An 11,194-nucleotide genomic window follows, 5' to 3' on the forward strand; every position below is an offset into this window, starting at 1 on the left:
CTGATTCAATTTTCAGGTAGGCCTTTAACTGGATGGCCAGCACTCCCAGGCTAGTTGTAGGATTCCAATGACAATTTAAATGTACAAATGAGCAAAGCCTAGGCTACTCGTGCTATTCCCAGTTGAGTGGATTAACGTGTAGTCCTTAAAGGGCCTTTTTTAAGAACCTCCTCCTGGCCCCACAAAGGTTTTCTGTCCTGTTGCATTCTCCCCCAGGATCTACATCCTGCCACCACTCTGCACCCCAACAGGCCCTACCCACTGGCTAATTCTGTGGAGAAGTGGGCTGATTTTCTTACGTCCAAAACCAATGAGTAGCAGTGAAGCACCCATTTAGGAAAATTCAAATGAGCCCTGAAGCCGAAAATGTTTCAGACCTTCTTGACTGTGACCTTGGGTGGAAGCTGCGACTGCACCAATTTTGTGGCTATTTTGAAAATCCCCCAGTTAATCTGAAATAGGAGATTGTGTTCTTGTCGAACTGAGGATGACGTCTGCCAGGCTTCATGATTTGTGCATCCTCAGGTGATTCAGTGGATCAATCGTGAAGGCACAGGTCTTTGGGCAAGAGGACAAAAGTTGCCCTGAGGAAGGGAGTCTCTCAAGCCAGGGTTTTGCTTTCTCTCCTTCTGCTTTCACTGCTTCTCCACAGCAGAGTTTATGCGGTCAGTTTCTGACTATATTGCGACTTGCTGAATGAGGGACTGTCACATGGTACTGTTTGTGGCAAGTTCCTCCCATCCACCAATGTCAATTTATTCAATTTTCAATGAGGCCTTCAGAGTGTCCTTGAAACGTTTTCTCTGTCCTTCTTGAGATCAGGTGCCATCCTTAAGTTGTGAGAAGAGGATCTACTTCGGAAGCCGATTATTTGACATGCGGATGCAGTGTCCAGACCAGTGGAGCTGATTTCGCATGATTGTAATGCTAGAGGAATTGGCTTAAATGAGGATGCTAGAGTTTGTTCACCTGTCTTCCCATTTGACTTTGAGTATCCTGAGGAGACACCGCTGTTGGAAATTCTCCAGCGCCTGGAGGTGCGTTTGGTAGGTGACCCAAGCCTCACTGCCATACAGAAGGGTGGTAACAACAGCGTTGCAGACTAAAGCTTTTGCCCTTTTTTGGAGATCTCGATTGTCGAAGACCTAGTTGCACAATTTTTGGAAGGCTGCGCTAGCACAACTGATTCTATGCTGGATCTCCACTTCCATGGTGACCTTTTATGATAGGCAGCTGCCGAGATATGAGAAGTGTTCAACGACTTCTGAAGTCTCTCCATCAATATCAATAGCTGGAGGTGTAGTTGCTTGTCCGGGGGAGGACTGGTAGAGGATTCTGGTCTTGCTGATGTTGAGTGAGAGACCAACCCTTTTGTATGCAGAGTTGAAGATGTTGAGGGTGGTCTGAATGTCACTTGCAGTGTGGGCCATAACTGCACAGTCATCAGCTCTCAGCCTGTTGAGGTTGAAAAGATTTCCATCGAGTCAAAACTCAATCATGACCCCTTGTGGAAGTTGGTCATGATAGAGTTCCATGACCAGGCTGAGACAGATAGTGAAAAGAGTAGGCGCAATCACACAGCCTTGCTTGACACCCATCTGGATTTGAAACGGCTCGATCTCCAATCCATTGCAAAGGATGGTTGTTGTCATACTGTCATGCAGAAGTTGCATAATAGTAACAAATTTTGTTGCACATCCAAGTCTCTGGAGAACTTTCCAAAGGGCTTCACTATTGATGGAGTCAGTTAAGGAGGATTTGTGTGAGAATCTTCACGACAGTGGACAGAAGGGATATACCTCTACAATTCCCACAGATAGATTTATCATCCTTCTTGAAAAGTGAGTTAATGATGGCATTGCTGATGTCAGGAGGTTGTACCTTTTCTTCCCAGATTTTTGTAAAAAGGTCTGAGAGTTTGAGCATGAGTTCATGCCCACCGTCTTTATCGATCTCTGCAGGAATGTTGTCCGGATCACACACCTTGTTGTTCTTCGTCTGTTGGATAGCTTTTAGTATCTCAGCAAGTGTTGGCAGCATACCCAAATTTGATCTCTCAAGCTGTTGAGGGATTGTTTTGATGGTTTTGTTCAATACTGTAGACTCCCAATTGAGAAGGTTCCAGTAGTGCTCCTTCAAACGGTCTTAGATGGCTCCATTGTTTTTAGGTAGAGTATTGCCATCTTCAGCACGAGCGGGGATGGACTGTTTGTCTTTGGTCCATCGATGGTCTTGGTGGCCTGGAAGAAGATGCGCATGTTATGCAGGTCTGTGTGACATTGAATTTCATTGGTCTTCTCTAACTATCACTTATTCTTGATGACCATTGAAAGATATTGCTAAATGATAAGTGCAAGGTTCATTTATCTTGGCAAAGTGTTGAGAGGATGATTTCTTTGCTACAGTAACTGCATGGACCTGTTCAGCTACCTCTTCCCAACTTGCCCAGATATAAGCTTGCTGAAGAAAGTGCCCTTCCTACCCAAAATTGGCACACATCCTTACCACTATCTCCATCAACATAACCACCAGGGCTTTCCTACGAAAGGGAGCTATCCTCCCTTCCCCCTCCAGGAATTTTCATACTCTTGGCTTATCTCTTAACAGTCTCCAGCAAAAGCAAATAAATGTTACCTTTTTTTTAAACCCAGAATAGGAAATGTAGTCACAGCTTTAAGGGGTGGCATTCAGAACCTTTAATACAATTTCTAGGAAATCCTTTCCCACTCAACTCTGCACTCCTAGTAACTGATGCAAAAAGCACACCCACTCCATTCAAATGGCAGAACACAGAAAACCCGCAGATATTCTCTCTGAGTCAGCGCATGAAATGCACCACCAATGACACCAATAGCAAAATTCTAAGCCCATAGATATTAATACCATTATTGGGACTGTCTACTCAAAAATACCTTGAGAATAGCTATTACAATTTTATTGGTTCTTAGTAGCTTTTCTTGATGATAAATTGCTGGTGGAGTATGGAGTCAAAGTTTCAGAGATGACTGGAACCTAATTCAATGACAGGCACATAATTCTCTCTATTTTCTGGAAGAAGTTTTACTCTTTGTGTACCACACTGATCTAGTTTGAAAGCTGACACTCAAATTTGATTCTCGTACGCTGCAAACATGGTACCACAACCCAGACCTGATCCCAGTGTGTGTCATATGTTCCAAAAAACATGATTAGTACTTTTCATAATGTACAGGTTTTTAGACAAAGCTCATAATGTAAATAGAAAAGGACTAGGCTCCAAAAATCTGTTTTAGTATTTAGTTTAATCAGCTTGGGTCAAAAGAAAGAGGCATTAAAATAATGCTAGTTGATGTTGTATGTATTAAACTGGATTTGAATACCAATGAAGAGAAATTACTCATTCCAAGATGACTTTGCCTGTGTCTTTTTCAGCAGCACTGCCCTAATTGATTGATTTTTTTATGTTTCAGCCAGGAGCTAGCAAAATGAAGAACAGCATTATCTCCAGGACTTGTGATTAATACATATGTAATTGAACACTATGCTGTTAAACACTACAGTCTTCTTTACTTCCAAATACAATTAACATTAACAAAGTATAACTGCCAAACATACCAACTTGTTGATTATGCCCCAGTCACAAACCAGGTTTCCTGGCGCTTCCCGCTCAATAATTAGATTCAGACTACTGGGTGTCAGGCTTCAGGTCAAATGGTATCCCCTGATCACTGGACGCACGATTCCTATAAGGAAATGGAGCTTAGGAGGGCTACAATGAAAGCCACAAGTGAGAAAACAGTTGGCTAAAGCCCAGTTAGACCTGAAGGTGTCCTTCAGTACAGTCCCAAGGAGGTCTCTGGATTTGTTGTGGTCTGCTGCATTCTCCACAACTTCACCCTGCAGAGAGCAATCCTTGGAACCACCTCAGGAGGAAGAAGTGAAGGAGAAAGATGAAGAGAATGATCATGGAACTGAGGATGAACAGGCAGAGTGAGGGCCAGCAAAACTGCCAGCTGCAAGAGCTCTTCAACAACAAATCATCAGTGAATGGTTCAGTTGAATTACCCCTCTCCCTCATGCATCAACACGCACACTCCTTACATCCAACTAATGAAACGCTTCATATTGTCCACCTACACTGGACATCCAAATAAACTGCTGGACACAACAAATTGGTTCGTAACAGCACATTTCACCATTTCTTATAGTTACATTTACAAACTAAGAATCACCATTCTGTGAATCTCCAATTGGCAAAATGCCAAGCAACTTCTGGAATGGAGCTATGCTAAGAAAAAGGGAACAATAACGTGTGATAACTTGACAGGTAATCTCCCTGAAGATGCAGCTAACATTTGGCCATGTGTCGTATGAAGAAACCATACAAATGTCTGCATGTACCTCAGCACTTATTTTCATGCTACTGATCTTCTTCCTCATTTGCTTCCAGCTACCGAAGACCTGAAGACTGCATTCATTTGTATCAGTACCTTCACCCAGGCAGAATGGGCCTCTGCTTCAACAGGTAGGTAGGCTTTGTTTCAAGAGCTGCCCTCCAAATTGTACAGTCTCCAAGGCATTATTAATGAAAGCACAAGTCTTCATTTTGGAGCACATCTCAAAATGTCTACTACACCTACAGTTCCTCAGCAGCAGCACTCTTCTAAGAGCTCTAATTTTCCAACTTGCAGCCAATCAGATCTAGGTCTCACTTCTTGCACACGTTTTCTATGGTAGAGAACCCATTCAAGAAAATAGGCCTAAATCAGAAGATTGGGCCAACGTAGTCCCCCACACTGCTGATGTGGTCGTACACCCATCAACTTTGCTAGGATCAGAAAATCAGGGCTATAATGTATTTTTAAACACTATAGTGCATGCATTTAAACTTTCTACCATTAATAGCAATAAAATATTTTGTTATTTTACAGCCTGTTGGTTAAGTTTATAGTCTCACACTCCAATGATTGCTGTTTCATTGCTCCATCGTTGCTGAATGCTTGAGTTGACGGCTAAAAAATGTCATCAGCTTCCGGCCCGGACACTTTGCATTTGGGACGAATGCCAGACTGAATTTAAAATGTGCTATTTCAATTTAATTTCAGACACCAAAGTTGGGGAAATCTAGGCCACTTTAGATTTATGCACACCATTTCCCAGCGGAGGACAAAACAAAATTCTCGCTGCACACGTGTGTACAGCCACTAATTTCCAGTTTGTTACTGCAGATGTTGGGAAAAAGTCTACTGTTTGTTATATAATCCACAGCAATGAAAGTAGATTATTGCTTTTGAATAAAGATATTTTATTCTTTTAATTTAATGATTCATTGATCAGGTCAAATATGTCCATTTTTACCCACAGTCTAGAGGATGAAGGGTTTAATCCATTTTTCTTGGCAATAATCATGGACTGATTGGTATCGAGGGTATGTGCATTGCACCCGTATTTTAGTTGTAAAATGGGTGGAAAGCATACCAATTTAGCATTGGGACAGCCTGCACCTGATCTGCATAGGGATGGTTCCCATTAATAAATTTATGGGGTCCGTTTTAGTTGCATCTTAGGCTGATGCCTAAAACAGGCAGTAGGCTCCTTGAATAAGTAAATGAGGTGCAGCACACCTGTGGAGCACCCTGTAGAAATTTGTTTGTAATGCGTAGGGCACGTGTCAGGGCCTGCCCCACTCAGGGACTTTCAGTAGCTGCAAACTTTAGTAGGTTGTGTAAAGAAAATAATTTTTTTTTAAATCCTTTGCAGCCGAAGGAGCTGGATTACTTCCCGACTCCACAAGAGTCGCAATCAATGTCCGTAGCCCACTCCAACCCCTCACTCCCGAGACTTAACTGAGAGATAGACAGATGGACAAAATCGAAGTCTCTTAGCTGAGATGCCAGTGGAGGCATGACCAGTACCGACAGCTCACCCTGAGATTGTTAATGAGGCCCGAAGATCAAGCCTGGATTGGAAAACAGGTACAGACTAATTTCTATGCCTATGTGGCCAATCCTTACTGCTGTGGCGATGTGGCTGTTTGGGTTTCAATACAGAAGTCTGTGGGGGGAAATAATCAAACAACTCCTAACATTAACTCGGTAGAAAGGTTTCTGGCAGCAGGAAATATGGAGAAATTTCTTTACTCAGAAAGTGGTTCGAATGTGGAACTCGCTACCACAGGAAGTAGTTGAGACAAATAGTTTGGATGCTTTCAAAAGGAAACTAGACAAGTACATGAGAGAAAAGGGAATAGAAAGATATGCTGAAAGGCTGATATAGATAGAATGGGAGGAGACTCGTATGGAGTATAAACAACAGCACAGACTAGTTGGGCGGAATGTTCTGTGCTGTGTATTCTATGCAATTCCATGAATCTGTGGTGTTGGATGTCAATGGATGTGAGTACCCACTCCAGTGCATTTCTGTGGCCTATAGATTATTTAAATGTCACTTTTTGAAGCTGGTTATATATGTGAAAAGCATAGTAACTTTTATACCATTGATTTGATCATCTTATAATTTGGAACCTTTAACTTCCTCCTCCTTGTTAAAACTGTGTAGATAGAGAAGCAACAATTTTCACCATAACTTTTAAATCATTCCGTTGGCCACCATCAAACTTTGTGTGTGGCCTTCTACCACCAGAATTGTAGGGATGAATTTTGATGTGAGGGAGTGCGTGGGTTTAGGAGCAGGTGGGGGGTGAATATCGGGGAAATTGATAGTGGGCCAGGAAGCTGGCTCCAACCCTCTGACTTACGCATTTAACTACAGCACGTTAGGCTGCCTTTGATAAACCATCTTGGGACAGGCGGATTGTTAATTTCAATATGTCAATCACTCAATTACAGGGGTATTAACATAGCTTTTGCAATTTAACTGTGGGCAAATGGGTTTCTTGGGCTTTCCGGAACTCGCCAGTGAAAGCAAGGCAAGAGCACAGTGGCAATTAAGGGGGATGAAGACATAACAGGGAAAGCTCACAGCTGCTTTCTGCCTGCTTGTATGAAAGGCTTTGTTCACAGTACTTGTGCTGAGAAGTTACTTTGACAACATTGAAGGCTTAGGTGTTTGATCTCCACTTTGAAGCTGTGATCCATCAGATCAGCTATGTGGCCTGGTCCAATCTGCACCTTCTCCTTTGTTATCTCTTGCCCAACCCCCACCTCACTTGTTTATAATCTGTGACTTTTCTAATATTTGTCAGTTCCGAAGAAGGGTCACTGACCCGAAACGTGAACTCTGCTTCTCTTTCCACAGATGCTGCCAGACCTGCTGAGTGAATCCAGCATTTCTTGTTTTAGATCAGCATGGGAGCTGCTTATGCTGTTTTACTTTGCACCTCAGGTGAAAATCAAGATGACCAGCAGGAGCAACAGGAGTACCAGAAGCAACACCAGCCTGCTCCTCACAGACCTGGAGCTCTACAGGAGAGAGGGATCAACAGAAAGGTGCAGCTTGCAGGAGGCCATACTTGCCACACAGGCAGAGGATAAGCTTCTTCGACATGCTGGAACAATCAATGTCTCAGGAGGCTCAGAGTCGCGTATCAGATGGTGGCAAACATTTGCCGTCAAGTGGACCTGGTGACCATGCTTTACCAATGACTGTCAAAGTCACCACCATCCTCAACATCTTTGCCTCTGGATCCTTTCAGGGCTCTGCTGGAGACATTTGTTGGATCTTGCAACTGATGGCCCTCAAATGCATAAGACAGGTGACAGATGGTTGGTTTGCCAGGGCAGGCAGTTCTGTCAAGTTTGCCACTGATAATGCCAGTCAGAATGAATGGGTCCTTGTACTTCTGGCTCTGGTTGGCTTCCCACAGGTGCAGGGCATCAACGACTGCATGATATGGCTATTAAGGCACCCCCAGAACACCCAGGAGTATTTATCAAGTGCAAGGGCTTCCACTCCATCAATGTGCAGATATTTATGCATGTTGTCACAAGATTCCTGGTTTCATCTTGTGGTAGTCCACCCACTCTAATCTCTTCGCACCTCAAAGCAGACTTTCCAGCTAGCTTTAAATATTGAGGTTAAAATTATCATGCCCAATCCCCCTAGTTGGTCAGGCAACCCAGAAATAATATAATAATTTGTTATGATCCCTTTAGGGACCATTAACTTTTAAAAAGAGAAAGTCGAATTTCCAGTTATTACTGAAAGAAGTACGCCACAAGATTTCACATTTTAAACAAAAAAAGTTTACTGTACCAGAGTTAAACAAAGCAAAACACTACTAAATTAACACTACAACTTGAAATCACTTATACTTTCAACTTAAACTCTTATCAGAACATGAAGACGAATACTTTAAACTCTAAGTCTGAATAGAACACTCCTGTTTCACTGTTACTTCCACCCTAAGAGTTTCCCTATAAGTTATAGGATCTTGGTGGTTTGTTCACTTCTCCTGGGGTCAATCCAAAGTGTACCACAGCTCTTAGGAATTCACTTCGATTTTCTTACTTCCTCAGCTATCTTCTGAGGTACCAGATCTCCCGGATCTGGACTTCCCAGCACAGTCTTGCCTTAAAATAGAAACACCCCTGGTTCCTGATAATCTCTTTGCTCCCGAGCCCAGCTGCTTTCAAAGCCAACAGCTTTCCAAAAGCCAACTGTTTTCTCTGTGACAAACAGCCTCTCTGAAGCCAACCACTTTCCCAAAAGCCATCTACCTGTTTGTCAGCAAGCACACAGATCAAAACACCAACAGGCATCCCCTGCATTATCGATCTCCATAGCAATGTAGTACATGTTGGATGTCCCAGATAGCAATTTAAACTCTTTATCTACAACTCTCAAAACATCTCTTTGATTCCTGATACCTACATGAATAATTGATATTGCTAACAATGACAGAACAAACTCTTCTAGACTTTCTGGTTCAAACTGCCCAGCTAAGCAAGGCCACCTGCAGTTTTATGGTTCTCACCTCTCTAACTCTGTCTCTGTAAACACTCATGGAGAGTTTTTTCAACTTTAAATCTTGAATGGTCTGCAACCTTTTGAAATTCTTATAGCTACACATTTAATTTCCCAAAACTAAAAGTTACCTTGAAAATCTTAATACAAACCATGAACCAGGTGATCATAACATAATGCAGTGGCTGGGTTAAAAAACCACTGACAAGTGCACTGCGCATAGTTTCAGATCTCCCACACACCACCAGAACCCCCTTCAAACCCCGCTCGCAGTGTGTCAGTATCTTAAATCCAGTCCATAGTTTCTAATGAGGCAACATTTAATGTTATAATATTTTTGAAACAAATTGGCTTCTGAGATAATTTGGTAGATTTGATAATTACACATATTTTGCTTACCAATATCGTGTTTAAGATGCCTGGCAATGGCATAAGATGTTTCCAGATGTGTCCAGTCATAATATTGCTGATAACACCCACCTACTTTTTCGAAATCTAAATGACAGGCTTGACAGTTCAATTCCAATTATATTGTGTTAAGACTATTGCTTCCAGTAATTCAATATCAAACTTAAAGTAAGATTTTCCCCAAACTTCTCAAACTGACTGAAAGCTTGTAGCTTGTTTTGTGTTTCTAAAGTGACTTAAAAGGGTTCAATGGATAAAAAACATAAAAAGAAGCTCTTTTCATACCCAGCTGACAATGCTGATGGTAGAAACAGGGATGCTAGCAGCCTGTTACTCAGTTTAAGTTTATTGGATTTGACAGGTAGTTGTAACAGCTTGCAATAATGGGTGTTTCGTGGTCCTATGGGGGTGTCAAAGAGGAAGCACAGAAGCCACAGAGACATATACTGTATTGGGGCAGTGAATGAATTGGAAAAAGATTGGAGTGGTGAGGTGTATTATTTTCCTATTTCACACTTTCTAAGAAAATCAACATTATGAAAAAATAAATGAAACAGTAAACAAAGGAAATGTTTTGCTGCATTCTGGCATAAAGTGTAATTTGGGAGAAGCCAGAAAATCCATAGTAGTTTCAGTTATAGAAATTTAGACATGATAAATGTCATTCTGAATACCATTACCCTGATTCGTTGACAGATACAGGGACAATGTCTATTATCAGGAGTCTGAGATTCACTTTGGCAATACCTACCAGGCAGAGACCATTATGTGGTTATTATATCACATTCGGACAATTCATCACTCCAAACATTTCATTTCTCACTCTCCAGATGTGTGACAACTGATTTATTACATTTGTCAGATGATGTCATTAACACATAGTATCACACTTGTTCTCTTATACACAGGAGGCTTTCACAAAACATGTCACAAAAAAATTCTGTGGAGCACTTTTATTCACCTTTTCAGGATTATCATAGTTTTTGAAAGATTATTTTAATGTCGCCAAATAAATCAAATTGCCAGCACAAAATTTGTTAGGTGATTGCAATACTGTAACAACTATTTATTGCTATTAATAATTGATCCAAAATGTGATAACTAGTGGTAATGAAATGAAGTAGAAATGAAATCTGGAATTATTAGATAAATGATAGATATTTGTAAACCTTTTTGATAATTACGCAGAGAAGGTGACTTACCGTCCACTTCTAAAAGAGGAGTTAAAGCCAAATTCTTGTAATAGTTTATGAGACATTTTGTGTAATGGCAAATTAATGCTAGTAATCTACCCATGCTCCATAATGAGTCCACATGGAGAAAATGTCCAATAAGGAAACAGTAAATTAAAATAAATTTTTCAATCCATGTTGTCATTTACACTATAGCCCTTATGTTCTTACAGTAAGCAGAATGTGGTTGAGCTAACTCAATGCCCAGACTTATTTGCAAAAGCAGCAATGAAGCCTGGCTTAGCTGCATTTTCTGATGGGTGTCCATCCCTAATGTGAATAGGCAAAGGAAATGCTTGCTGAGAGCTGTTTGTGTTGCAGTTGGGTGGGGATTGGAAAATCTTGTGAAATAGCAGCTCTTAATGCTGTTAGCCATTAAAGAGGAAACCGGTGAGCTGCAAACGCTTCCGAGGTGTCCCGAGGCAGCGTATCGGTAAAGGCCATTTGAATTTTGAGCTGCTGTGTCACTGGTTGTAGCCCTCAGGAGGGGCTTCCAAGAATGGGGCAACCAGTTGAGAGGGACGGGTTGGTAACTGGGGTGGGGAAGGGGAGGTAGTGATCAATAGCAAGGGAGTGTGTGATGGCCAGAAATGGCCAGTGATTTTAATGTGGACTCGTGAAGAGCACTCCACATTCAGGTAAGTATTTTT

The 11,194-nt window shown here is 41.7% G+C and overlaps 1 long non-coding RNA gene across 1 annotated transcript in view; it reads left to right on the top strand.

Moving 5' to 3' along the window:
• Positions 1–10,644, top strand: part of LOC137351641 (uncharacterized) — a 29,459-nt gene extending 18,815 nt beyond the window's left edge. The window contains exons 2-4 of the long non-coding RNA XR_010969542.1: positions 4,430–4,504; positions 5,740–5,954; positions 7,324–10,644. This is a non-coding gene — a long non-coding RNA (uncharacterized lncRNA). The remainder of the gene's footprint in view (positions 1–4,429; positions 4,505–5,739; positions 5,955–7,323) is intronic.
• The last annotated feature ends 550 nt before the right edge of the window (positions 10,645–11,194 follow it).

Source organism: Heterodontus francisci, chromosome 36, assembly GCF_036365525.1.
Source record: "Heterodontus francisci isolate sHetFra1 chromosome 36, sHetFra1.hap1, whole genome shotgun sequence".
Classification (NCBI taxonomy): Eukaryota; Metazoa; Chordata; class Chondrichthyes; order Heterodontiformes; family Heterodontidae; genus Heterodontus; species Heterodontus francisci.